This window comes from Triturus cristatus, chromosome 2_2, assembly GCF_964204655.1.
Source record: "Triturus cristatus chromosome 2_2, aTriCri1.1, whole genome shotgun sequence".
Lineage (NCBI taxonomy): Eukaryota > Metazoa > Chordata > Amphibia > Caudata > Salamandridae > Triturus > Triturus cristatus.
Genome location: NC_140582.1, coordinates 998,041,927 through 998,067,907, shown reverse-complemented (window position 1 = coordinate 998,067,907; position 25,981 = coordinate 998,041,927). Strand labels below are relative to the sequence as shown.

The following is a 25,981-nucleotide window of genomic DNA, read 5'->3' as shown; positions in this document are numbered from 1 at the left end:
TAAATTCTGTTGGGAAAGACTATGCTTGAGGAATCCAGAAGGGAGAAGGAAGCTATTATCCCTATGCTAGGAATGAGCTACTTGATCCAGTTTAGCACTTTTAATGAGTTTGCTGTTTGGGGGGTTTGATGGGTTTGGTACCCACCATTGGTATCATTATTTAAATTTTACACTATTCTTTGAAGCTTATTGTCAATTATGATCTTATTGCCACTTTAATCGAAACAATAAATTATTTCAAACAAAATGGATCTCATGTAACTCACCTGTAGGCCTAAAGTTACTATTTCTGCAGACCTGTCAGTTTACATATCTTAAAAGCCAGCAACGTCAGCAGAGAGAGGCAATCAATTCAGGAGAAGGCCATGCAAGACTCGGTGTTATACTAGAATGTCAGCTTTGTGGTCTGTTTATAAAATACAGGTGGTACATTAGTGCATTCCTAGTTTATGGGTGGGGTTCACTGTCCCACTGTAAAGTAAATGGGCAAACTGGAATGTGACCACCTGAATTTTAGGGCACGAGCTTGCTAATTGATTGATCAAAGTTAATGAAGATACAGATACCAGCCATACAACAGACTCATTTCATACTTATAGAGTACATTTAATACTTTCGGTGTTCCCATCAGTTTTCCTTGTTCTATGGTTTCTTGATTACATTGTCTACTTCAGAAACACACTGATGAGTGGACAGCCAAAATGTGTTTTGGCCCTCACTGATATGCAGGTCTGTGCCTTTTTTCAAGGCTCCTTAAATAAAATCAATAAGGTCTGTTGTTATTGGTATAGGTGGACAGTATGTCATAAGTGATGCTCAATCCTGGAAAAGCTAAACGATCAGTTGGAGATAAGTCTGGGAGGAAAAGTGTGGATATAGTAAGAGAGGTTGAATCTCCACTTTAGGACATTTCATCCACTTCGGCTCCTGGCAATTCAACCGAGTATTGAGTCCTAGTGCAGGCTGAAGCTGCGTGAGTTCAATATGAAAACTTCCAAAACTCAATCTCAGCCCAATCCACTACTTAACCAACAATTTTATGAGTAAATAATTCAGTTTTTAAGTTTTAAACAGTGACCAAATGCATTGATAGTTTACAGACTTATATCCAATAGACAATATCCGAAAGGCCGCCCATATACTTTCAACTTGGTACCAAGACTGAGGATTATCAAAAGTTACCCAGAATGGGTCCACAAGTTTCTTAGTCTCCTGTCTCAGACTGAGACAGCAGTCTATTTAAAGCGGCCAAACAAGGATCTACAGGGTTCATTGTCTCTGCTCTTGTACTAAGACCACAGCCAGTGAAAAGCGAATACAGGGGCGTCTGTGCCTGGCACTGAAGCAGAATATTTTTATGGTGGTTATGAACAGTGTACACAAACCAAATGATGTCATTCAAAGATAATGTTATTACTGTATGCCTGATGGTGATCTTGTGGAAAGCATATGTTCAAAATAGTAGTTTTTTCTGGCTATGGTGAGGAGCCTATGATAAAAGTTATAGGCCTCTCTGGTTACTTGGGTAAAGCTAAGTTACATACCACAGGTCTGATCTCATTATTTTCCTTTTTTGTATTTAACTGTGTGTGAATTATGAATACTGCATACCTGAATTGCTTCTAGGTGTAGATAAATAAGTTGGAGTACAGGAGGGAAGTGACCAATCTAGTTTCATGAAAGACATGAGGTTGTTGTGGTTCCACATGTAACAGTGGAAGCCGTTCTACAAGTGAGTCCCAGCCAGAAGATGCTTCTGTCTCCTCAGGATTTGCAGTTAGATTTGGTAGTGTGGAGGAGGCAGCAGTTGGTGGAATGGAGAGGCCAGGTAGGAGAATATTTTTATTTTGTCTTGCAAGGAAGCTGGTGCATTTCATGTGAGACAGAGAATTCTAAAGGAAATTCTGTCTTTGACAAGTAGCCAGTTGAGATTTCTGTGGTGGGATGGCCTTTATTCAGTCCATTGGGTACGACTCCAGCATTCTGTGCCTTTCAGGATGTGCTTAATTGGTAGGCTGGCAGACAACAGTATAGAAAGTTGCAGAAACCCAGGTATGAATTAAAAAGTGATCCTATCACAGCAGCATGCTATGTGTTAGAAATGTAAGGCAGAGTCTTTTTGAGCTGTTTAAGCTGTTGGAGCCCTGGGTGACACTGCAATCCGTGCTGTGAGGAGAAGGGAACTCATCTAGTATGACAGCTTGTGAACGGTTCTTAGGAAGGGAATGAATCAGAGAGGGAGTGGTCATGACATGGGCTACTGACCCAAGACAGTGCAAATGGATATCATGGGCCACTGTTTCCAAGCCAGCAACAGGTCAACAAGGAACAACATAAAGAGTGATGCCTTGTTAGATGTTTGGAAGATGGTTTCCCAAACATTCCGGAGGGTACTTTCAATACACTGCTTAGGTCAGAAACCCGGCTAGTGAAGGTCGGTATGTTGTTGGATTCAAGACAGGTTTGGAATTAAGATTAGAAAACAGTTTGCTTAATTTTGCAAATGAAGGCAAGCCTGCTATTGGGCAATAGATGTTACAGTCTGCTAGGTTGGGAGAAGGTTTTTTTCAAGGTGGGGTGGTGAGGGGGGGTGACTAAAGAATGTTATAACTTGGTTGTGACTAATCCGGAATGTAGGCTTACGCTGATGAAAGCAATCAAGGTGGGGAAGATGGAAGGAGAGCAATAAGCAATAGTTTTCGCTGATGAAGAATTGCCTAGATTATTATTTGGCTTTGAGATTTTTGATTACATAAGTAATTAGGTCATTGTTGGTGTTAGTGAAATGGAAAGGCTGAGAAAGGTGAGCTAAATACGTGTGACTAATCCGGAATGTAGGCTTACGCTGATGAAAGCAATCAAGGTGGGGGAGATGGAAGGAGAGCAATAAGCAATAGTTTTTGCTGATGAAGAATTGCCTAGATTATTATTTGGCTTTGAGATTTTTGATTACATACGTTATTAGGTCATTGTGGGTGTTAGTGAAATGGAAAGGCTGAGAAAGGTGAGCTAAATACATAAAGATTTGGGGGTCTGACGGAAAGGAGAAGCAGTTGGTTATGTTATTACAGATTTTTCAACCTTCCCAATGAAGAAAGAAGCCAAGGAAAACTAGAATTCCTGTATGCTTTGGAATCTGACAGACATGGACAGACCTTATTTGAACCAGTTTTCTTCTTTTGTGGCCACACCAGAAAACAGCTGACAGAGGGCATGAATGTGGTATTTATCGGTCTTTGGGATTCCAGCATATGGGGTCCTCTGCTAGAATTGAAGAGAAACTGCTACACTTCACCCTGTCTCTTTGAGGTCCCCAGAAAGTGTTACCTTTCTTAGAGATGCTGTATGGATCATGTCCTCTTGTCCAGGAGTGGTATATCAGGCCCAGTTGAAGGAGGCCAAGAGCATGGTGACATCTTCACTTTGTTGTCCCAGTGGCCTTGGTTTTCAATTGGAAATGCAGAATTACATTCCTGCTCTAGATCTCTCACAGCAGTCACGAGAAATCATCTGGCTGGTACTCTCCACTACATCTTGGTGGTGTCTCTTGTAGCATAGCTAACAAAGAAAAAAGCAAGATATCTCCTTGTCTTGACAATGCAGATTAATTTGTTTTCAGTGGAAAGGAAAGAAATAGGCCCAGTGTGCTTAATCGCTGTGGCTTTCCAGAAATATTAAGACTTCAAAAAGGTGTCCAGAGCTCCCCCTTTTATTTTCACTGTAATAAATAATTTTCTACCAACTAAACAAACATGAAAACAAGGATTTGTTTTGTAATAGTTCTTCTGATGAAAATATGAATGAGCTGTCTGATCAGAGCATATAAAACAAGCATGTGTGTAACAGCAGAAAGGAACCATCTAAATGTCCTAAAAGCAGTAGTAGTAGGAATAGTAGTGGTATTAGAAGCGGAAGCAGAATATGTAATAGAAGTAGTAGTAGTAGTCGTCTGATTTTGTGCCAGTACGGTGTCTTCATTTGTCAGTCTTTTTCAAATCAAGTATATTTGTCTGCTTTTTGTCTTTAAAACAGCCTTTACTGCTGTTTTTTGAAGATACTGCTTCATCAAATGAAATTTTCCGAATGTATATCACCGTCTTAGTTAAGACACGTTCATTGCCAATGCCAGAGACAATTATATTTGCTTTGTTCAGCGATTTGTAACACCGACTCATTAATTGAATATGACTAGTTTGATTCAGTTGGGGTGATTAATTAGAGGAATTCTAGCTCCCTAATTATATAACCCAGTTGAAATAGGTAGTCCCATAACGACTCCAAGCAGTTTCACAAAACTGCAAGCATGAACCAAATGCAAACATTTCAATGATTTTCTGGTGTAGAACTTTGGAAAAGGTGTATGACCTTGAGAAAATATCTCTTTCCCTAAACTACATGGATAGTTTGGTCAATTAAAATGATCAGCTTTATTTGTATGTGCGCTTGCACTGCACAAAAAGCCAAACTGGAGACAAATGTGCAGTTGAGTTCCGTCAGTTAGGTCTGAGTAACCTGAGAGCTCGTCATTTAAGTTCAATATACAAATTCTGCTAGTAAAGTCAACACCTTTTAATTATCCTGGCAATTACTGCTTACACTATCCTGCTCCAACCACCAAACAGGGGGGCAGATTTACACGCCCCTTGCGCCACTTTTGCGTCACTTTTAACATGGGAAAAGTGATGCAAAAGTGGCGCAAAGGGCTTGTAAATCTGCCCCAGACTGTTTTGGGCTCATAGGATGTGGGCCTCTCATTCCCCAATAGTAGACTAGTGGGGCAATAATGATTAAAGTGAAACTCGGTTCTCATATTATCCAAGTATTGTTTGACACATTTTGAATCTTTAGACCATTGTGCAGTTCATCAAATGTCATAACTTTCCACTCACATGACTTAGGATCATGGCTATTCAATAGAAGATACTATCAGTTGTCGATAAGATCCTGTGTACTTTTTTACGTAATTAATTTGCTGACAGATGCAAAACAAGCATTTGCAATGCAATAGGTCTCGCATTTGCGAGAGTTTGAGCTATTGGTATTGTAAATGATAATGCCTTTTATTTATATGTTTACAAAACCTGCCAGCGGTGCGTTTTTTTAAGCAGGGGGGTGACTTGACTAAGTTTGAGGAAATAAGGCACAACCCCATTGCTTCGGGAGCTGTCTATTATCCTGGTTTATAGAAGTGTTAGGACGTGGTTGAGATTTTTCGCTAGGGAGGCCAGAAGAGGATCTGCTCGATAGGAGGAGGGCTTGGATTTTGCAATCATCAGTGAGATGTGCTCCTCAGTAAACAAGTTAAACATCTTCCAGCTTCTGATGGGTACTGGGATTTGGTTGAAATCAGAGGGTGCATGAAGAGTGGTCGTCCCTAAGGGGTTCAGAGAGATACAAGGAGGGTAGATTCTCTCCTTCGTGATGGGGGAGATTCCGGTGAAAGGCCAAGTGCGGTGATCCAGAGGGAGTTCAATCTTTGTGATTTATCATTGAAGAATTTTGCTAATTTGTCACAGTGTTCTTTGTAGACAAGAGGGATTTCTCTTGCTTGTTTTGTGGTTTGTTGTTTAATGATGTTGAAAGGTTCTTTGGGCGATTCTTTGCTATAATTAGTTCTCTGCCGAAGAAGGTGGCTTTTTCTTTTACTATGTGGTTTTTTAAATTCCTGCGTTCAGCTCCCAGCTGTTGTCGATGGGTTATGGACAGTTTTGTTCTCCAAAATCATTCTGTAGCTCTAAGCTGTCTTCTTTCAGCGTTAAGGTCTTTGCTGAACCAGGATCTCGAGGGAGTGTTTCATTTTTTTTTGTTTCAGAAGAGCTAATGGATGGCTGATGTTGCCTTATAGTGTGTCGTAAGTTCATGTGTTGTGAGGTTATCTGTTGTGGGGGAAAGTAGTGCCTTCATTCTATCTTCCAGATCAGCCAGGGGAGTCTGAGTAATGTTGCCCGACCATTCCAAAGTTGTCAGTCTGAGAATAGGGGTAATTTCCGCTTTATTAAGTAGGATCAGAATAATGTGGTGATCTAACTGGTCAACTGGAAGGATGTTGTCAATACTTACAGTTTGTATGAAGTGTGCTTCTTCAAAACCAAGCAACTCACATAGGCACACTAGCTTATGTTGATGGTTTTGGTTCTAACAGTGTGCATGTTCCTCCTTTCGCTAGATAAGGCATAGTTGTCAGCAGTAATATATTTAAAAAAATGCTTTGTCAAGGTAGAATGACTCTGCATGGGTAATACATACCAGCCATATGAGCAGGCCCCTGGCACCAAGTTAAGAACATTAACAACATTAGTAATAAATCTACACAAAACGCATGATTTATCCTTCAAATATCAACTCTAAATATATGTTGGAAATTCAACAATTTTTTTCCAAACATCAGCATAAGAGTTTTAAAAATACACACAAATTGCAATTTTAGTACATAAATATTAGTTTAACCACCCAAAAGCTTCTAATTTAGTAGACTGGGCTGCACACAGGAGAGCTACTTTTGGATAGCTGGAGAGCTACCAGTAGCTCGCGAGGTACTTGTTGGAGAAGCACGCTGTTCATACTATCAGTGTTCGAACTATAAGACATATCCTCCTATGTCCTAGTTTGCAAACAGCTTTTAGTTTGGTGGGTAGAGAGAGTCCTCATGTTTGTTACTCTCATGCTGTTTGCTAGATCAAATTGATAACCAGTTATATGCCTTCATATCCTGTCAACATAACCTTCTTGACTGAGAATAGTGCTTACTGCCTAGACTTCCTAAAGATTCCATGTTTCCTCTGCACCATGCCCCACCACAGCAGGCCCCAATGCTCCAAGCAGAGAACAACATCAGACACATCAGGCACAACTAGGAATGTTCAAGTTTCCCTAAATCAATGACTTGATTTGTTTGAAGAGTATTTATCTTCTTCTTGAGGAGAAATTAGCTTTTGTTTTTATTCACCACCTTGAATTCCTGAATTCATTCAGGTCAAAAACAAGGTTAAATACTTGAATCCCAGAGGAAAATACTGGGAATCCGGGAGGAAAAAACCTCTTTATAGGCAATGCATCAGCAACACATTTGAGCAATAGTATTGGTTACTGGTCAAAATAGGTAATCGGGCAGAGAAGTAGTAAGAATGCAATCAGGATCTGTGAAGAACTACAAGAAGTTTCAAACAGGCAAGTTTCGGATATCATCCAAAGTGAGCTACTAGCTGAAGAGCAGGAAAAGTTGTGATGCACTGAATGCCAATGGTATATTTAAGTTATACCCAAGGTAGATAGTTGATCTGGAAGGAGTGAACACAAACAGGAAGAAAAACGACATCTCAGTGAGTCTAAAAGAAGACAGTAAAGTGCATTACCAGGTAAACCCAGTATGGATCCGGAAAAAGAAAGAAAGTTTAATCTCGTTAAAAGTATAAATAACTTAAAATTGCAAAGCCAAAAGCAAAAAGAGAGTCTAATTTAAGCAGAGCATTAAACTGTGTTGCAAACCAAGGCACACAGGAGCTGGACGATGGCTGATACGCCTAACCAAAGAAACACACACACAGGAAATGAAGGAGATGTTGAGCCAATGCAGCCCAAAATAAGAAATTTGACAGCATAACCACTGTGTCCCAGTTTTTACATATACGGCGCAACATAATCAAATTAATATAAACCATGAAAACACTGTTGGATATATAATGCTGGGCCAGACACAACAATAATGATCTATTCTCTGTCACTGTTCTGTGCCAACATTATCCACGATACTCGCATAAGAATTGGTCAGTCATTCTATCAGGCTTGTTACAGATTCAGTCTCTATTTGACCTCGTCGACATGTTTCAGTGGGTTTCTGTAATTTTTACAACCTTTTTCAAGACATCAGAATAAGTTTTCCCACAGAAAGTATGAACAAAGTGTTTAAAAATAAAAATCTAAGGACCTGTTGAGAAACAGTTCACATATTATCCTTTTTATTATATTGCACACAATAATACTAACAATTATTCTAACACAAAGCAACAAGGCCAATGGGCCTCTCTCTAGGTCTTCCTATATTAAAGTGGTACTTCACATCAGACTCACATTCAGCCGACCTCCTGACACCTCTTCGCCAAACCCATACATTCTGAAATACCACAGTAGCATATTGTGCTGACTCTCTCGCTACTTAAAAGCTCTTCCACATTTTCTCTTTCTACTCAAAGCATCCCAATTCCTTCACCACGATTCACTCACCATCTAATGGTGGGGGTGTAAAGCCTCGATGGGACCCATTTATTTTGCTAATGTTCCAACCAGGCTCTCCAGTCACAATAGTTCCACAGCATCAAGGATACGTCCTAAGCATGAAAAGACATAACTTAGTTTATGGGCAGTGCTAACACATCTAAACCCATTGATCCTGATTCTCTCTACTTCAAGTTGTGTATAAAGTTCTACGCACCCCAAACTGGGGATCTCAAGGTAGCTTTGTCAACCTCTCAAAGAGACTGGATGCTTCAATAGCCCAAGAAATAGTTCTTATTGAGAAACAGCAGATTGAGCAGTTAGAGATGAGTATGAGAGAGAATACAGCGCTAGATGAAGCCAAGAAAAAATAGGACGATATAAACCAGGAGGTGAATGGCTATAGAGAATACCTCATATATAAAAAAAACTCTAAAATTAAAGAAAGATGTGGGTAGGTTCAGTGATGAACTCACTTACCCATACCTCCGTAAAGATTACTGCCAGGAGAGAAAAGACCAAAATTGGGAGAAAATACTTAAAGCATGACCCATATACTCAAAAGGAGGAAGGAAACAGGTACATTTCTTGGAGTCGTCTGGGTCCAGCAGTGAAAATGAGGGCTCATTGCAAGATGGTGAGAGGTTTCACCCTACAGATGGTGAATACAGGATTTGTTTAGATCAAAGAAAGAAAAGTGGTCAGAGCAACAACATGAACAGAGGCAGGGGCCAATTCGTGAGAAACCAACCTCCTCAAGAATACAACCGCAAGCGGAGTCAAAGGTACTGGAGATAAACAAAGCTCCAAACATAAATGTATCTAGCAGAGTTTAAGCCCAATAGAGATGGAAGTTTTGGGAAAAGGGTTTAGCTTTGTCCCCACCACAAGGTTTATCAAGTTTGGAATAGAGAGGGATCTCAAAGTCTTTTTTTAGGAAGATTAGACTAAATAGATTTTTTTTAGGGTGGGAATGAGAGACAGACAGAAAATACTCAGGTTTGAAGCCCAAATATTCCTTCACCCCGTCGCTAGCTCAGGTGGGCAGGAATATAGAAATTTTTGAGAAAGCAGTGGAGGACAACATCCATAAAATATTTGAGGAACCATATTTCAAACAAATAATCTGTCAAAGGTGCAGAGAGAGGCCATACATACCCTTAAACAAGATACTAAAATCATGATAAAGCATGCAGATAAGGGTGGAGGAGTGGGTATTTTTGACACAACAGACTTTGATACCAAAACTTTGAAACTTTTATGTGTTCAGGAACATTATCAGAAGGTTACCAGTACTAGACTGGCAGGACTGAAGACAGAGGTGGATGCTTTACTAGAAGAAGCCAGAGACGAGGAGTGGATCTGCGAGGAAGATTTTTGATTCCTAGAAAACGATAACCCAATCATACCTCTGTTTTATGGATTACCCAAAATCCACAAATATACTGGATTCCTCACTCAGGCCCATTGTCTCGTGCTTGGGCTCTCTACTAGAACCACTGAGTAAATATGCTGATCATTATCCAAAACATTTAGTGGCTAAAATGCCATCATATTTAAGGTACTCTGCCCACATGATCTCCCTGGTAGAAGGTGTATAGTTCAATAAGGAGACCAAATTCCTTGTGACGCTAAACATTGACACGTTGTACACTAATATCCCCCAAAATTATACAATTGGGGTAATCAAGAAAGTCCTACAGGATTTAGACCTAACAGGGGGGAACAGGGACTTCATTGTAAGATGTGTTACCCTGGTACTTAAGAATAACCTTTTTCTGTTCAAAAACGACCTGTTCCTCCAATTCAAAGGGACCAGCATGGTAGTCACTTGTGTGCCGAGTTTAGCCTGTTTGTATGTGTATGTGGGCGATCTGGAGAACAGGCACATATACAATGAGGTGGCTCAATTTTTTTTAAAACATTCAAGTGTTGGCATCGATTTATCGATGACATCCTTTCTGTGTGGGATAGTAATAGGGAGGAATTGAATGAGTATTTACTATGGCTAAACCTGTGTGATAAAAACCTGAATTTACAGAAACTTTAAGGTTGATTTCCTTGACATCACCATCTAAGGAGCGGAGGGCTACTTAAAGTTGGAGCTCTTCACGTAACTGACTGACTAGAACACTCTTCTCAACTACTCTAGTTATCACCCAAAATCACAGAAAGACAATATACCCCTTGTACAATTCCTTCATCTCTAAAGGAATTGCTCCTCCTTTAATGACTGCTACAAACATTTTGAAAACTTGAAAAAGAAACTTAGAGATAGGGGATACCCATAGAGGCTCATCAACCACTCCTTCAAAAGATCCCATTTTTACGACCGGGAGATCATGTTCAACAGGACTCACAAAAAACAGAATACAGATAAGATTTGATTTGTGAGTAACTTTTCCAACATCAGTAATCGGATCAAGAATGTGGTCCGCCGGAATTGGAACATCTTAAATGATAATGAGGCCATCAAATTGGCAAAACCATTATTCACCTTTAGACAGAATTACAACTTAAAGAGTACTTTTGTGCACACATATAGAGAAGAGAAACCACAAGTGCAGGTATGCCTTGAAATGAATAGGGTCATGGGTAACTACAGATGCGGGAACTGCAGTATCTGTGACCAGTGTATGGGTGCAAAAACTATTGAGTTCCAAGGGGCAAAATTCACTACTAATTCTATGAATAACTGCCCTAGCAGTAACATCATCTACTTTCTGATGTGCCCATGTGGCTTAGGCTACACAGGGAAATTGAGATAGAGTCTGTGAACACAAATCGGCAGTAAGAAGATAAATGCCCCTTTAGTTGAACATTTTCTTGAAAAAGTACACACAAGCACATACAAGTGCTTCATCTTGGAGAAGGTAATAATGAAGAGGCAAGGTGGTAATGTAGATGACCACAGGCAACTAAGAGAGCAATGGTTTATATCTCTTTTCAACACCAAACGTTGTAGCTTGAATAATAAAGAGGAATGGGATAGACTAAAGGTATAAAATCCATCCCATATAGGGGAGAATTAAGCTGATGTTCCTGTATAAATGACCCCGCACATAGGTGGAAATACTGTACCATTGCAAGAATTGGTGCTATGGGAGTATAGGTTTATAGACGGGCAGCCCTAATCCTTGCACCTTAGTATAGTGGTTGTGAGATTGTCGGGCATGACTATACATACATTCCAACTACTGTATGCACCAAACGGACATATAATGATCCTGGATTAAACACATGATGCTTCAATCAATCCCTCATTAAAATACAGCCGTACAAGTGGCAAAACAGTAACACAAAGCGGCTTGATAGTGCAAAAGACTCATATCCTACGCTCTTTTAGCTTTCCCTGATTGGTGACATGTATACTCCTATGATTGGCAAGCATGGGGACCTCTTGAGTGAAGGGGGTACTTCATTCTACATGGGGGCACCCGGAATGAAAAAGTAAGATGGCGCCGGTGTATGTCAGCATAATACATAGACGACAGTCTAGTAGCTAAGTGGGTACAAGTCTCTAGCACACTCAATATATGAACTCATTTGTTTTATGAAAATGGGAAGAGTGGGTATCCATATTGTTGCAGATTCTGGCTCTCCATTTACTATCGTAAATGAGCTTGTATGGAGAAATTATTTTGAGAAAAAACTAGGTCCAAACTTATTGGGCCAGATATTGCCCCAGAAAGTTACAGTGGGGGAGCAATTGATATTTTGGGGCACAGTTAACTTTGTTTTTAGGTTGAATAATAGGAATTCTGTAGGCATTTTACCCAACAGGGTAGCCAGGTGCTTGCAGGTCCTGAAGGCTCATTTGAACAGTCAGGTCTATGTTAAAAAAGAATTAAAACAGTTACATTGGCTCCCAGTCAAGCAACAGATTTAATTCAAAGCCCTCTGCAAGGTTTTAAGGCCCTCCAGGGAGCTGGCCCTGACCATTTGAAACAGCGTGTTTAATGGTACGTTCCCAGAAGGGCCCTTCCCTCCATGGGAGCAAAAGGAGTGATCATACCCCCAGCCAAAAAAGTTAACTGGGGTGGTAGAAGTTTTATCACAAGTGCCACAAGGGCCTGGAATGAACTTCCATTCCATCTTAGGAACACTACCGAGCTCATCCCTTTCAGGAAATGTCAGAAAACTTGGCATTTCACTCTGTAAGACCATACACCTCAGCAATCGATAGGCAGTGATCAGCGCCAGGACACCCTAGGGTAACCGTTGCGCTTAAGAAATTAAATTAACATAACATAACATAACATAACATAGCAATATGAATGCAGTAAAAACTAGGGAAAGGAAGAGAAGGCACTCGAAAAGGAGGGGAGCAAGGAGAAGGCAGTGAAAGCGAGGAAAAGGCAAGGAGAAAGCACTCAAAAAAAGGGGAGAAAGCACAGAGAAAGCAGTGAAAAGGAGGGAAAAGCTAGAAGAAGGCTCTAAAAAACTGGGGGAAAGCAAGGAGAAAGCAGTGACAACAAGGGATAAGTAAGGAAAAAGCACTAAAAAAATGGGGAAAAAGAAAGGCGAAGGCAGTGAAAACGAGGGGAAGGTAAGGAGAAGGCACGCAAAAAATAGGGGGAATAAGCAAGGAGATACCAGTGAAAATTAGGAAAAAGCAAGGCGAAGGCACTAAAAAATGAGGGGAACAGCAAGGAGAAGACAAAAGCAAGAGCGTTGCAGCTGCACTGGGAGGGCTGGGCCAGAGTATTCAGGCGCTTGCAGGTCCTGGAGGCTCATTCGAAAACAGCCAGGTCTTGACAAGAAAGCAAGGAGAATACAGTGAAAACGGAGATAAAATCAAGAAGGCATTAAAAAAATGGGAGGGAAAATGAGGGAAAAGAAAGGAGAAGGCTCTCAAAAAATGAGGGGGAAATGTAGGAGCAATCAGTTAAAACTACGGATAAGCACTCAAAAAACAAGGGAAGAAGCAAGGAGAAAGCAGTGAAAACAAGGGACAAGCAAGGAAAGGCACTCAAAAACAGGGGGAAAAGCAAGAAGAAAGGCAAGAAGACAGCAGTGAAAACGAGCACGGGGAGAGCTGGACCTGGGGGAAAAGGGATCCTTACGTGTTAGGTTGTTTAGACCAGTAGGATGTACACATAATTTTGGATCCTAATAGTAAGGGACAAGTCATAATTTTAAATGATTCTGACATTACTGGAAAAGTATGTAGGACATATTTCCTGGATATTTTAATGGTATGATTGAGTTGCTTAATAGTTTTTATAGCACACAATTTTGTTAAAGGAAAATGCTATTCCTAAAGCTAGGAATGTACCCATGTTGCTTAGGATGAAGTGTCCAGAGAATTGTTGTAGTTGTTGGAAGCAGGAATAATCAAATAATCAAACCAATTGAATAAACTGAAAGGTTGGCCCATTTGGTAGTGGGACGAAAGGCATAATGGAAGAATCAGGCCTTGCATTGATTTTTAGATCCTAAATAAAAATATTGCTATTCATCGATTTCCTCTGCCCAGGAAACATTAGATGATATCTATGTCAAAAGTGCCTCTTCATGAAGACAGTAAGTAACACACTGAGTTCATCACTCAGGAAGGGCATTTTCAATTAAGGAAAACTTCCCTTTCGCTTGGCTTCTGCGGCAGTGTTTTTCAGAGGCTCATGATAAACACTTTTGGTAAGGTGAAAAATATGTTGCTTTAGGACAACATTCTGGTCATGGGCAAAAATAAAACTGATCATAATAGTAAATTGGAAAAAGTACTCAATATTTTGAAAGTCCATGGGTTAACAGTGTAATGTTCAAAATGCTAATTTTCAAAAAGTCTACCACTTATTTGAGGCATGAGATCAATGATCAGGAAATTAGATCAAAAAGCTGCTGATTAAGCGCCATCAAGAAAGTAAGCTCAGAACAAGGAAGACCGTAGGTCTTTCTTAGGATTAGTAGAGTTCTACACAAAGCTTGCCAAATTTCTCTATGAAAACATGCGCAGTAAGAAACTTGGTGACATATAAGTTCATATTTGTATGGTCATCAAAGTGTGGAAGGGGTTTTTCTGCGATTAAGCATGCCATTGTTTTTACACCCGCCATGCATGGTTTTGATCGCCAATGTACAAGCTATATTACCACTGATTCTAATAGCAAGGGTCTTGGTGCCATTCTGTCAAAATACAATAAGGGAAGAAAGGAAGTTGTTGTGGTGTTTGCTTCTAGGGCATTGACACTAGTGGAAGAGAAATATGCTGTATTGAAAGGGATGCTCTAGGTTGTGCTTGGGCATTGGAGTAATTCTGTTCATTGGTGTGGGAAAAAGAAGTTATCCTATGATACGATCATAAGCTGCTAATCAAGAGGAAGAGAAATATGTTCTTATTGTCTTATTGTCGTATTGTCCTTTGCTTATATGGGTAAAATAAGTTATCCTAAGATGTGATCATAAGCCATTAATGAAGGTGTTAACTTCAAATGTATTGGCAAAAGCTTCTCCATGGCTGACCCTTATATTTATGCACATGTTGGGTTTGTGTATAAAGTTATTTATACTGCAAGAAAAATGCAGCAGCAGATTTCCTTTCTAGAATATGTACTGCTCTAACCGAAAATCAGGATAAACTCTTTTAGGAAGTAAACATTTGCTTTGGTTTGGAATAATGGCATACAATGTTTTGTTAAAAGTTATAGGTAGAAGAGTGTAATAAAGATAGTCTGTTACAAAGACGTCTTCAATGTGTAGAGGTAGGTTGGCTGAACAAGAAGGATTAGTGGAACTTAAAAACATTTTGGAACGTTTCTAGTGAAATGTCTGGGGATAGCTATCCCTCTCTAGAGCTGGTAGACATGTTCCTCCTAGTTCATTAAGAAACAATATCATGGCAAAGTGTCATGAAGGCCTTTTGGGCACCAAATGAAACAAAAGTGCTATAAGTGAAGCATTTTGGTAGCTTGGAGTGGATAATATTGTTGAGAGAGTTGTTAGAGAGTGTGATGATTGTATGGCAGTTAATCAATCACTTACAATTTTGAGGCTACCTAAGGCACAGTATGCCTATCCAGAGGTGCCTTGATAATGCATTTGTGTGGATATTATGGGACCTATTGGGGATCAGAGTAAATACATCATTGTGTTCATCTATATGTTTTCCAGGTGGCATTATGTTAATATCTTGACAAAAGGGACACAGATTGTGTTTTGAGTTTCTTAGATAAATTGTTTCAAGGTGAGGGTTACCAATATATTTGTTAAGGGAACATTGCATTCTGTTCAGAATTACATGAAAATGTGTGGTATTTCTAACAGGTCTGTGTCCCTCTATAATCCCAGTGGTAATGGTATGTTGGAGCGCCATAATAGAGTGCTGAAGGGTGTCATTCAAATTGATTTTAAGAATAGTTTGAATTTAGAGCAACAAGTTATGAAAACTGTATGATCCTCCAGAACCACTGAGGGGGCTGTCACGGGTTACTCCCCTTGTGAGATTAAGGGAGGGGGGAAACCCATATCGAAGTTTTAACCTGGATGGTTTATTGGGTCTAAGGGAGTTCATTGGTCATTTGAGGAAGTTCAAAACAATCTCTGGAAAGACCAGGATGAATATAAAAGTCACTATGACAGGAAATATAATGTTAAATCTTATGAAATAAAGGTGGGACAGTGGATCAAAATCGTGAAACTTTGTAAAGCTCCCAAAGGTGTAGGTAGACTCTATGATCCTCAAAAGGTAACACAATCTTAAATCTGTCAGTCTCAGGGTGGTTTTCCCCCAAACGTTTTGCCTTCACCCCACCTATTTTTGCTGATCTCGTTTTTGTTGGCCTTAGGACTCTGTGCATTATACTACTGCTAACCAGTGCTAACGTGCTTGTGCTTTCTCTTCTACACATGGTAGAATTGGCTTGCACCCAACTGGTATATTAAATTTACTTGAAAGTCCCCAGTCAAGTGGTACCCCATGTATCCAGGGCCTGTAAATTAAAAGATACTACTGGGCCTGCAGTAGTAGTTGTGCCATGCACTGAAGTAACCTTTTAAAATGTTTCAGGCGTGCCACTGTAGCCTGTGTGAGCAGTTTAAAATGCCATTTTAGCCTAAAAAATAAACCTTTTACCAGCCCCAAATCTTCTTTTGTAATACTTGTAGAGTATAATACCCAAGGTAGGCCCTGAATGGCCCAGAAGGCAGGATGCAGTGTATTTAAAAAGTTGAACATGTACTTTTTAGTTTTACATGTCCTAGTAGTGAAAAACTCCTAAATTAGTTGTTCACTACTGCAATGCCTACCTTTTCTTTAGGATAACATTTGGTTTCCTTAATACATTTAATAAGTGATCACTTTTAATTGGGAGCATGTGGACAGATCAAGTCTGGTGTCTAAAGATTTGTAATATAAAGCCCTCTTTAATGGTAAAGTCAAATTTTAGGTCACAATTCTGAAAATGCCACTTTTAGAAAGTTGTGATTTTCTTGTCCTAGCCATTTAGTGCCTGCAGCCTGTCCCTGAGTCGCATTACTATGTGTAGTTGGCGGTTGGTTCTTGGGTATTGCTCTCAGACAGTGAGACTGTGCCAAGCTTCTGAGAGCTGAGCACAGGTTAATTTAGTTTGCTTGTGACAAGTAGTTACTTCCTGACAAGGATTGTGGTTGCTGCTTGAGTAGGGTTTCACCTCCCTCAACCAGTAACCCAATTTTTTACCCCCAAGTTAAAAACAATTCTGTAAGAGTGGAAGATAGCAGGTTCCAGCATTTAAGTAAAGTAGCACAATGTATTAATAGCAATGTAAGAAGTACTGGGAACTAACCACAACTGTTTGAGGATGAAGGGATCGGCTATAATACTCTTCAAATCCCATAACACTAAACTTGTCAATTATGCCGCTGACACACAATTGATCCTATCTACTGAACGCAATAGGCAGAATGCTCTGGACTCCTTCCACAACTGCATAAGCAACATTGTTAAATGGCTGGACACAAACTCATTGAAATTAAATGGAGATTAAAAAGAGTTTTTGTGCTGCCCAGCGAACAAAATTCCCATGAAACTTCCCTCTAACTTTTGCCCACTAACAGCGAGTGAAGAGTTGAAACACTCAGAAACAGTGCGCAATCTGGGGGTCACATTTGACAGTAAACTATCCATGGAGAGTCACATAAACAAAGTCGCAGGTACCTGTTTCTCACTACTTTGTGGATTAAAGAAACTTTTATCCCTGATCTTGCCCTCGCAACTGCAGCTTTCTTTGTTCTGAATTGAGGCTTTAGTGTAAGGATACCTGAATGGTGACAGTGCGCTCTATAAATACTATAAATAATAAAATAAATAAATGAAGAGTTCCATAGTTATGATGATGCTGAAGAAACCCAGAGTTATGGTAACGTTGAAGGTGACGATTACTGTAGTGCAGAATTACGTTTTGAGCAGGATACATCAGTCAGTGGCGTAACGAAACTTGAGAGGGCCCCACTGCAAGGTACATGGAGGGGCCCCTGCTTTGGATATAATCTGGAGCTGTCAGGCCAGAGTACTGTACTGAGGAGATCACCTGCAGCTCGGGGGCCGCCGCACCGCGGGGTCTGCGGGGGCCTCTGTTACGCCACTGATCAGAGTCTTTTGAGGAATGTGTACCTCTAGCAGATTTACAAGTGACTGATTCCACCACTGAAGTTCTTCTTCCTATGTCCCAAAGGTCATCTGCAGATGAGTCGGGTATAGTTGTTAAACATCGCAAGAGAAAAACAAGACGTCCCAAGGTCTTGGCCAATTTTTCTTTTTTTTATTTACACATTGTATTGGGTTTTTGCAGAACAGCAGGGCTGCACCAGCTGATAAGTGCACACAGGATCAGGAATTTTGTATACCCATAAACATGAACAAGAAGCCTGCACAGTTGCCCCCTATGCCACCAAGCACCAAGCGACAATGCAAATATCCCTCAAGTCCGGCATCAATCATGTTTCAATCAAGTGTAGCATTCCCCTGTTCACCCATCCCATACCCCCGAATTTCTGTCTCAAGAAATGAGCTTACTGTGTTAATGGGTATCAAAAGAATCCTTCTATAGTCAGCCCATTTTGCCAGATTTTGTAGTGCTTCTGAGGGCATCCCCTGACCAGGTACATCGCAATTTCCAGCCCCATACAATGATCCAACCCCTTCTTCCACGCTGCAAGATACGGTGGGGCTTGGCGATTTTGAATGTGATTATAATTGTTTAAAAATTCAAAATAAGCCTAGGATTGTTATTCTGTGTATTGTGCATGTACAATTTTGCTTAATTTTTGTTTTCCTTCTGTAAAATAAAGTACATTTGTATCTTTATTGTTTTAAATAATGAAGGGGGCAGTGCAGTGTAAGGAGAATGTTATATTTGCTGGAATCTGGAATGGTGGCATGCTGTGGGGAGTCCGTTACGGTGGTTGAGAGAGGAGTTGAGCGGTGAGAAGGCTGTTCTTGTAACCTGTTCTTAAATAAAAGGATCAAACGTAGCATGGTCACTACACTGCCTATGGGTCATAACCGGGGATTCTTATCCCCCTTTTTCCTTATCTAACAACTTCCATTGCCTCTTTACTTCTTTGGGGGTCAAGCTGGGCTGGACTGGCCATACCAGGCATCGGGCGTTCCCTGGGAGCCTGGAAGGGTGGGGGCCGGTTTTGCAGCACTGGGGGCCGTTTTTTACTGCGGGCTGGTTTTGCAGTGGTGCTGCAATATCGGACCGCAGTAACAAAAGCAGCAAGCAAGCGTTTCCAGCCTCCCGAGGCTAGGCAGTGCTTCCCAGTGGCTGGTCTGAGAAAATTGCCATATGTTCTCGGATCCTATGTACCACCACATTTCAGTACAGAAGGCATGCATGTCGTTGGCTACCAGGGGCTCTGATGGAACAAAGTACAGTGTGTCCACTCCAAAAGATGTGTAGCAGAGAATGTCCACCAAAAGTCATGTGCGGAGAGGATGTCTACTTTCCTCAGCTCAGGCCCCTTTCTCCCAGTTTGGAAGATCAGAACAGAAATGTAAACTGGGGTCCCTGTCTTCAATCTAACGGGCCAACTGGTTTGCAAATCTCAAATCAGGTGCAAACTACTGTGTGCGTCTAACTCAATATTACAACCGGGTGAAACTGAAAACACTGTCTCTTTTTACAATGCTGGTACAAACCGGGCTGGCAATTAGTGAGCTTGGACTGTTTGCAAACCACAGAATGGGGAATAACGTGTGCCATTAGCTCGGCCTACCTTATTTCGATGCGGGTAGACCAGAATGGGTTGCAAATTCTCAAACGGAAAATACAGACAAACGGAAAATACAGACACCCGTGCAATGGGAATTTATTGGATGTACAATTTGGGCCTGGATGGCCATCCAACTGCTGGCCTAGTTCAATATGGCCCTATGTGTAATAATTCATTCTTAAGAGCAATCATATCCATAAATCTGCTTTCCTGAAGAGGCTGCTGAAGTTATTGCAGTGAGTCGCCCATATTTCCTTGCAGTTAAGTCATCTCTTATAAACACATACAAGACTAATAATAATCAAAACGTAACCTGCATTGAAGGGGGCATTTTATGCGCTATATTTCAGGTTTCCACGAGCATTAAGCGGATCCATCACATCTTAGTCACTCTGACGATGGCCCACATCCTGCCAGTTATCTAATGCATTTCATAATGAGGGCCAATATTAACTTTCCGGCAGTCATCCTGGCATCAACAGAAGCGGTAAACATAATGGCTCCCAATTAATAAGGGCCCCTGGGAAACCGGCAGACAACCACCGCCTTTAATCTACATATTTATGAAGGAGCATCAAACATTCATGCCACTCTCACTGCTGGGGCTGCTGGCTGTGACAAGAGCCTTCTGGATACGGAATACCTTCCCCATTAAATGTTAGTAGCAGTAAAAAAAAAAAAGCGTATTTCAAAATGTGCTCACACCATTACACCTTTAAAGAAACTGACTCACCATTGTAAATATTTTAACAATGTTAAAGCAAAGGCTTTGTGTCATCTAAAAAAAAAAAAAAGCTTCCTACTTTCAGCGAGGCACATGGCGACAGAGTGATTCATCTTTAAATGCCCAAGAGAGACAAAATCTTACAAAAACCGCTATGATGCAGCAGTTACCTAGCAGCACATCCTAGCAACGCGCGGCGCCGCTTAATCCCAGAGTGGTAAAGATATTTAAAAGATAGGGTTTGAAATGGGTCTCCAAAAGACTCAAGCAGTGTGCCACTTAAACCACTCTCTTCTTGACTAATCAGGTATATGAAATACTAAAAAAGACTTACTCATTTTAGGTCGAACAGCAGACACAATACAATACAATGACAAATAAACATGTTTAATGTTACTGCCTTCAGGTTTCTCTTTTTTACATTGTAAATTGTATTGTGTTGTATTAGTTAAATAGCGCTATATACGGTATTTACATAACGCGCAGTTGTAGCATAAGTTTAATCGAAAATACAGACAGTTTTTCCAAGGTTTCACTATGGAATCTTACAGAAAAGGTTTCAGGACTGCCTTTAAACTCGTGTCGACTATTACCAATAAGAATTGTTGTGTTATCGTAGAGCTGCGTCAAGAAAGGGCCCTGAGTAGAACAGAGGGAGGCAGTGAAATATGAATATTTTAAAGCACACAAAACAATTGCACCTAGGTTTTTGCCGATATTCTGATGTCTCCATAGAGAAATTTAAAAAAGAAAATAAATTGAAATCAAGGATGTCCTGCTGATTTAATATTGATAATGCATTGCTACAAACATCAATTATGAGTCATTAATGTAACAAGGAAAAAGAAAAGTACAACAGGCTGTATTTTAAGAGGGGGATGGGTTGTGTTACAGCTTGCAAGGAAATTGCATTTTTATTAAGCAGGATGAGCTGAAGCAATAATTTTTGGTGAAAGTCGCAGATATTTTGCATATTTTAACGTTTAAACGGAAACGAGACAATATTTATGCAATCATAATTTTTTTTTAACTATTGAAAACCGTTAGGCTGCCATCTGCCTCCCTCCAGGGCATCTTCTTCAGCATAGCATGGCATTTGATGATTTAACTTTACAAAGCTGAATTAAAAATGTGTGAACAACTAAAGAGAGTTGGGATCTGCATTGTAGGTGGTCGATTATTTTTAAAATTACAATAATCCACCATTTTGAAGACTCCGAGCAGTGAGTTGGCCCTGGAGTGGTATGAATGCTGGATGCTGAGTTTTGTTGCTTGAGTGGGTGGCTTCTTGTATTCTACAGGCAGACCTTTTCTCAGGTGAGTCCAGGTCTGCTTTATGTGACTATTTCAAAGGAAATTACACCAATGGTGTACTGCATTGTGTTATTTAGAAATATATATTTAAAACAGTTACTCTAACAGTCAGTGCATTCATTTTTATATCTGGCTTGACAGCACAGTTTAAAAAATATACATTGAGTGGGTATGCTCTGCCCAGAGGACTATTTCCCTCTCACCTTATTCTTTTGGCTCTTTGGTGTATGATTCTACTTCCTAAAGCGTGCTTGTATTGCAATAACCGAGGGACGTATTTACATCTGAAAAATGTATTCAGTCATCACACATTAGGAGGTAGGAGCTCTGAGCCATTGCAGCATGACGTGATCCACCCATACTATGGGAAGCTTTGTGCGATGATTGATATAGGCTTGCTCGCATTACTTCAACAGTTGGGGGCACATTTTATTTTATTTGTTTACTCTGAAGATTATGAATAAAAGTTTTGTTTGTAAATCATTACACATTACATTTGTCATCCTATACAAGTATTGAAATCAAAAAGCAATCCTTATTTTTCTATTTTTTTTCTCACTGCAGCTTTTTATTGCTTTAGTTCAGGGTGGAAGTGTGGAGGGGAGTGAAGGTGGGTGTGGGATATATTTACTTGCATTCCCCGTCGTCCTTTCCCCTCTGTGTTTGTTTTTTTTTTTTTTTTTTTTTATATAGCATGAACTTGACCCGAAGGTATCAGAGCGCTTTAGATGAGTACCAGTTGCATTACAGACGCACACAGGGAGATTAAGTGATCTGCCCAGAATCACAGGATCTTTGAACCCCACCAGACTCGAGCCTGGTTCCCCATCTTCAAAGTCAGCTGCCTTAGCCGTTAAGCCACACCCTTTCCCTTTCTGATTAGCTTTCCATGTATGCTTACTTGCCATAGATTTTCAATTTATTAATTTTCCCATTATTTTCTCGATTTATCTTTTATCCACTGCCCTTCCTTATTTATGTTTTGACACAAAAATAAACTTTGACATAGCCAGTAGGTCTGGCTTTCCTGAGCGAAACATGTAAATACAGACATACAAATCCTGTTTCCAGATTAAAAATCCGGGTTTACAGGCTTTGCCAATGCTTGTCACCCATGGAGCAGCATACCAGAGGGCAGAGTGAGGCCAAGAATAGCACACATATGGTTCAAAGGGAGGGACATAGAAATGGACGGGGAAGAAGTGTGGGAGCGCTCAGGGAGTGGAATTGTCAGGATTCAAAGAAATAATTGTAGCTTGATTCACAAAACCAACAGACCTTTCTTACACCTCAACAGTAAATACCTACTCTCTTGAATTCTTCCCACTGATTACAATTACCAGAGTACCGGGAGGCCATAAACTCTCAAACTTAGGCCATGCAACCCATCAGCAAATTAACAAAATAATGGTGCAATTTTCTTCCATCAATGTGCACATTTTCTCCAGAGTATTCCTGACTCACTCAGAAATAAGACTTCTAATATCCATCACACTACCTCAGAAACCAATCAAAATGTATCCACTTTCAAATAGACTAAAAGCTTGATGAGGCGTAGCAACGATTGTACCAGTAAAGTTACAATACTTGTTCTACCACACCTAGCTAACTTGCACGCTACCCACTTCCATTGTCTGAACATCAGGGCCGTTTCTACCATTAGGCAAGACTAGGCGGCCGCCTAGGGCGGCAAAAGGGGGAATTTCCTTTTAATTTGAAACCTACAAAAGTAAAGCTAGGTGGCCGCCAAGTCTTGCCTAATGGTAGAAACGGCCCTGCGCACCAGCAGCACCTGCCCCCGCGGACCCCTCTGCGGCACTGCAGCCCCGGCAGAGCAGCGCAGCAGGGCCTGCTGAGCCCGCCACCCTCCCCATGGAGCTGCCGGCCTCATCAAACCCCAAGAAGGCTTGCGCCGGCCTGCGGCGGCCTGAGAAGCCACCCTACTCCTACATCGCACTGCTCGTTATGGCCATCCAGAGCGCGCCGGCGCGGTGCCTGACGCTGAGCGAGATCTACCAGTTCCTGCAGGTGCACTTCCCCTTTATTCGCGGGACATTACCAGGGCTGGAAGAACTCTGTGCGCCACAACCTCTCCCTCAACGAGTGCTTCAATAAGCTGCCCAAGGGCCTGGGCCGGTTGGCAAGGGCCACTACTGGACCATCGACCCGGCCTCCGAGTTCATGTTCGAGGAAGGTTCCTTTCGGCGGCAGCCCTGCGGCTTCCGGCACAAGTGCCAGGCGCTGAAGCCCGCCATGTACCGCATGGTCAACTGCCTGGGTTTCGGGGCCTTTGACTTCCAGGCGCCCCCATCCACGCTGGGCTGCCACTAGGGGGGCTACAGCTCCATGGGCCTGGAGGGGCTCGTCGGCGCCCACCACATGCCTCCTAGCCCTGGTTCCAGCTACATGGCCAGCTGCCCCTCCGGTGGGGACTACCTGCCAGAGAGAGGCGGCAGCAGCAGGCCCCTGCCCTCCTCACCTGCCCTGGCCAGGGCAATAGACTGCCACTCGCCTTATGCCAGCCCTCCGGCGCACTGGAGCTCCTCGGGGGCTGGAGCTTATATGAAGCAGCAGTCCTTGCCGCCTGGTGGTGCTCCTGCGACGGGTGTGCACTTGGGGGTGGCCCCTTACTCCCTCGTCCAGGGCTACTGGCATCAGAACACAAGGGATGAGCTCTCAGGTGAGTGCTGCCGTTAGCTAAGCGGGTTACAGCTGGCGGTGGATGGAGTAGTCTTGTTTAGAGATAGAGCTTTGCACAATGTTTTTTAATCTACAGGGTCTCATCTTTAGCAACCAGACTATGGTGCACAGCGCGTGCCATCGAATTCCTTCGCGCATGCATTCATTATCTTGTTAATTCACACATCCATTTATTAATTCCTGTGCCCATTTGTTAATGCTCTCACAACATAGCCATGCAATCACTTCTCGTTTTCAGTGGAAAAAAACAAGCATTGTCAAAACCACTAGGTCTGGCCTTGGAAGATGGTGCAAGTTACTATTTTTGTTGTTTCTGGTTTTGAAAACGAGGTGCACTTGACGCCTCGGTGGTATTTAAACACAAGGCTCTAATGAGCATCTGTGTACATAGTTCTGTGAGTGTATGGCTACCGTAATGGTCTGGCCTGGGCCTTTCGTTGAGGTCGTTTGCAGGACTGACTGTTGTGATCGTGTTTCCTGATAGTAAATGAGAATAACATAGAAGGGTCCGGCAGTAGAGGGTGTGCCTCTCTAGCCTGGATGACAAAGGGAGAGAGTGATGGTAGTAAAAGGGAGGGGGCGGCATTTTTCAATTCTCGCCTAGTGCGGCAAAACACCTAGAAACGGCCCTGCTGAACATTCATTTACACTTGAAATGATGCCTGAGATTGGCCACAGGCGAAAAAGCACAGGAATCGGCCAACTTGCACTCAAAAGACAAACCTTCTTAAGAAATTCACAGATGCAAACACCTGAAAACCCTTTTCTCAAACTGTGTCTGAAATAGACAAGATACGATTCAGAACCCTTGCAGTTCTGCTCTGGCACAGATAGGTGATCTTAAAGCGCAGTCAGGTAAATTCCACGCCATAATATGCTCTTTGTAATTATATATATATTTAATAATGAAATTTCATAGCTGAAAATATGAAAACTCGTGACAAGGGCACTCCCCTAACCCTTGACCCCAATTTCCACTACCTTCTGACATCATGATTGCTCAACGAATCCTTCAGAATAGGATGCATCCTCCTCCACCCTGCTCAAATGTGACCTCCCTAGCAAACATGAAACTCCCACCAGTAAAGAGGCCAAATCAACCCTCACAGCTATTAGGAATAATACAAAGAGAACAAAACAATTGCAATGCTACTACTGCAGCCGTTCACCTAGGAGTAGCATGTGAATGTTACCTATCTCTTGTAAAAGTGACCGAAAAACAAATGAATGCGTAAATCCTGTAACTAAACAAACTAAAGTGGATTCTAAACTATACTTTGTGATAGCCAACAAACCATCCATTGCAGACATAATTAATACATTTGAACCTAGCATCCGTTTAGCCGAAGAGCCGGGTTTTGAGAGTCTTTCTGAAGGTGTTTAGGGAGGGTGCGTGACTGATGTCTGCCGGAGGTTTGTTACAAGTTTTGGCCGCGATGTGGGAGAAAGATCTTCCGCCTGCTCTGGCTCTGTGGATGCGCAGGGTTTCGGCCAGTGCGAGGTTGGAGGATCGGAGGTTCCTTTTGGGTACGTGGAAGTTGATTCTGTTGTTGAGGTATTCAGGTCTGGTGTTGTGCAGGCATTTGTAGGCATGGGTTAGGATTTTGAAGGGGACTCTTTTCTCCACGGGGAGCCAGTGGAGCCTACGTAGGTGTGGGCTGATGTGTTTGTGCCGGGGAATGTCGAGGACGAGTCTGGCGGCGGTGTTCTGTATCATCTGGAGTTTGAGGAGTAGTGACTTGCTGATGCCGGCGTAGAGTGTGTTTCCATAGTCCAGTCTGCTCGTGATGAGTGCATGGGTGACTGTCTTTCTTGACTCAGGGGGGATCCACTTGA

At 41.6% G+C, this 25,981-nt stretch overlaps 1 protein-coding gene and 1 pseudogene across 2 annotated transcripts in view; one reads left to right on the top strand and one right to left on the bottom strand.

Moving 5' to 3' along the window:
• Window positions 1-25,981, bottom strand: part of NSG1 (neuronal vesicle trafficking associated 1) — an 83,845-nt gene that overhangs the window by 43,972 nt on the left and 13,892 nt on the right. The window lies entirely within an intron of this gene.
• On the top strand, window positions 12,719-24,142 carry LOC146863054 (forkhead box protein F2 pseudogene; annotated as a pseudogene).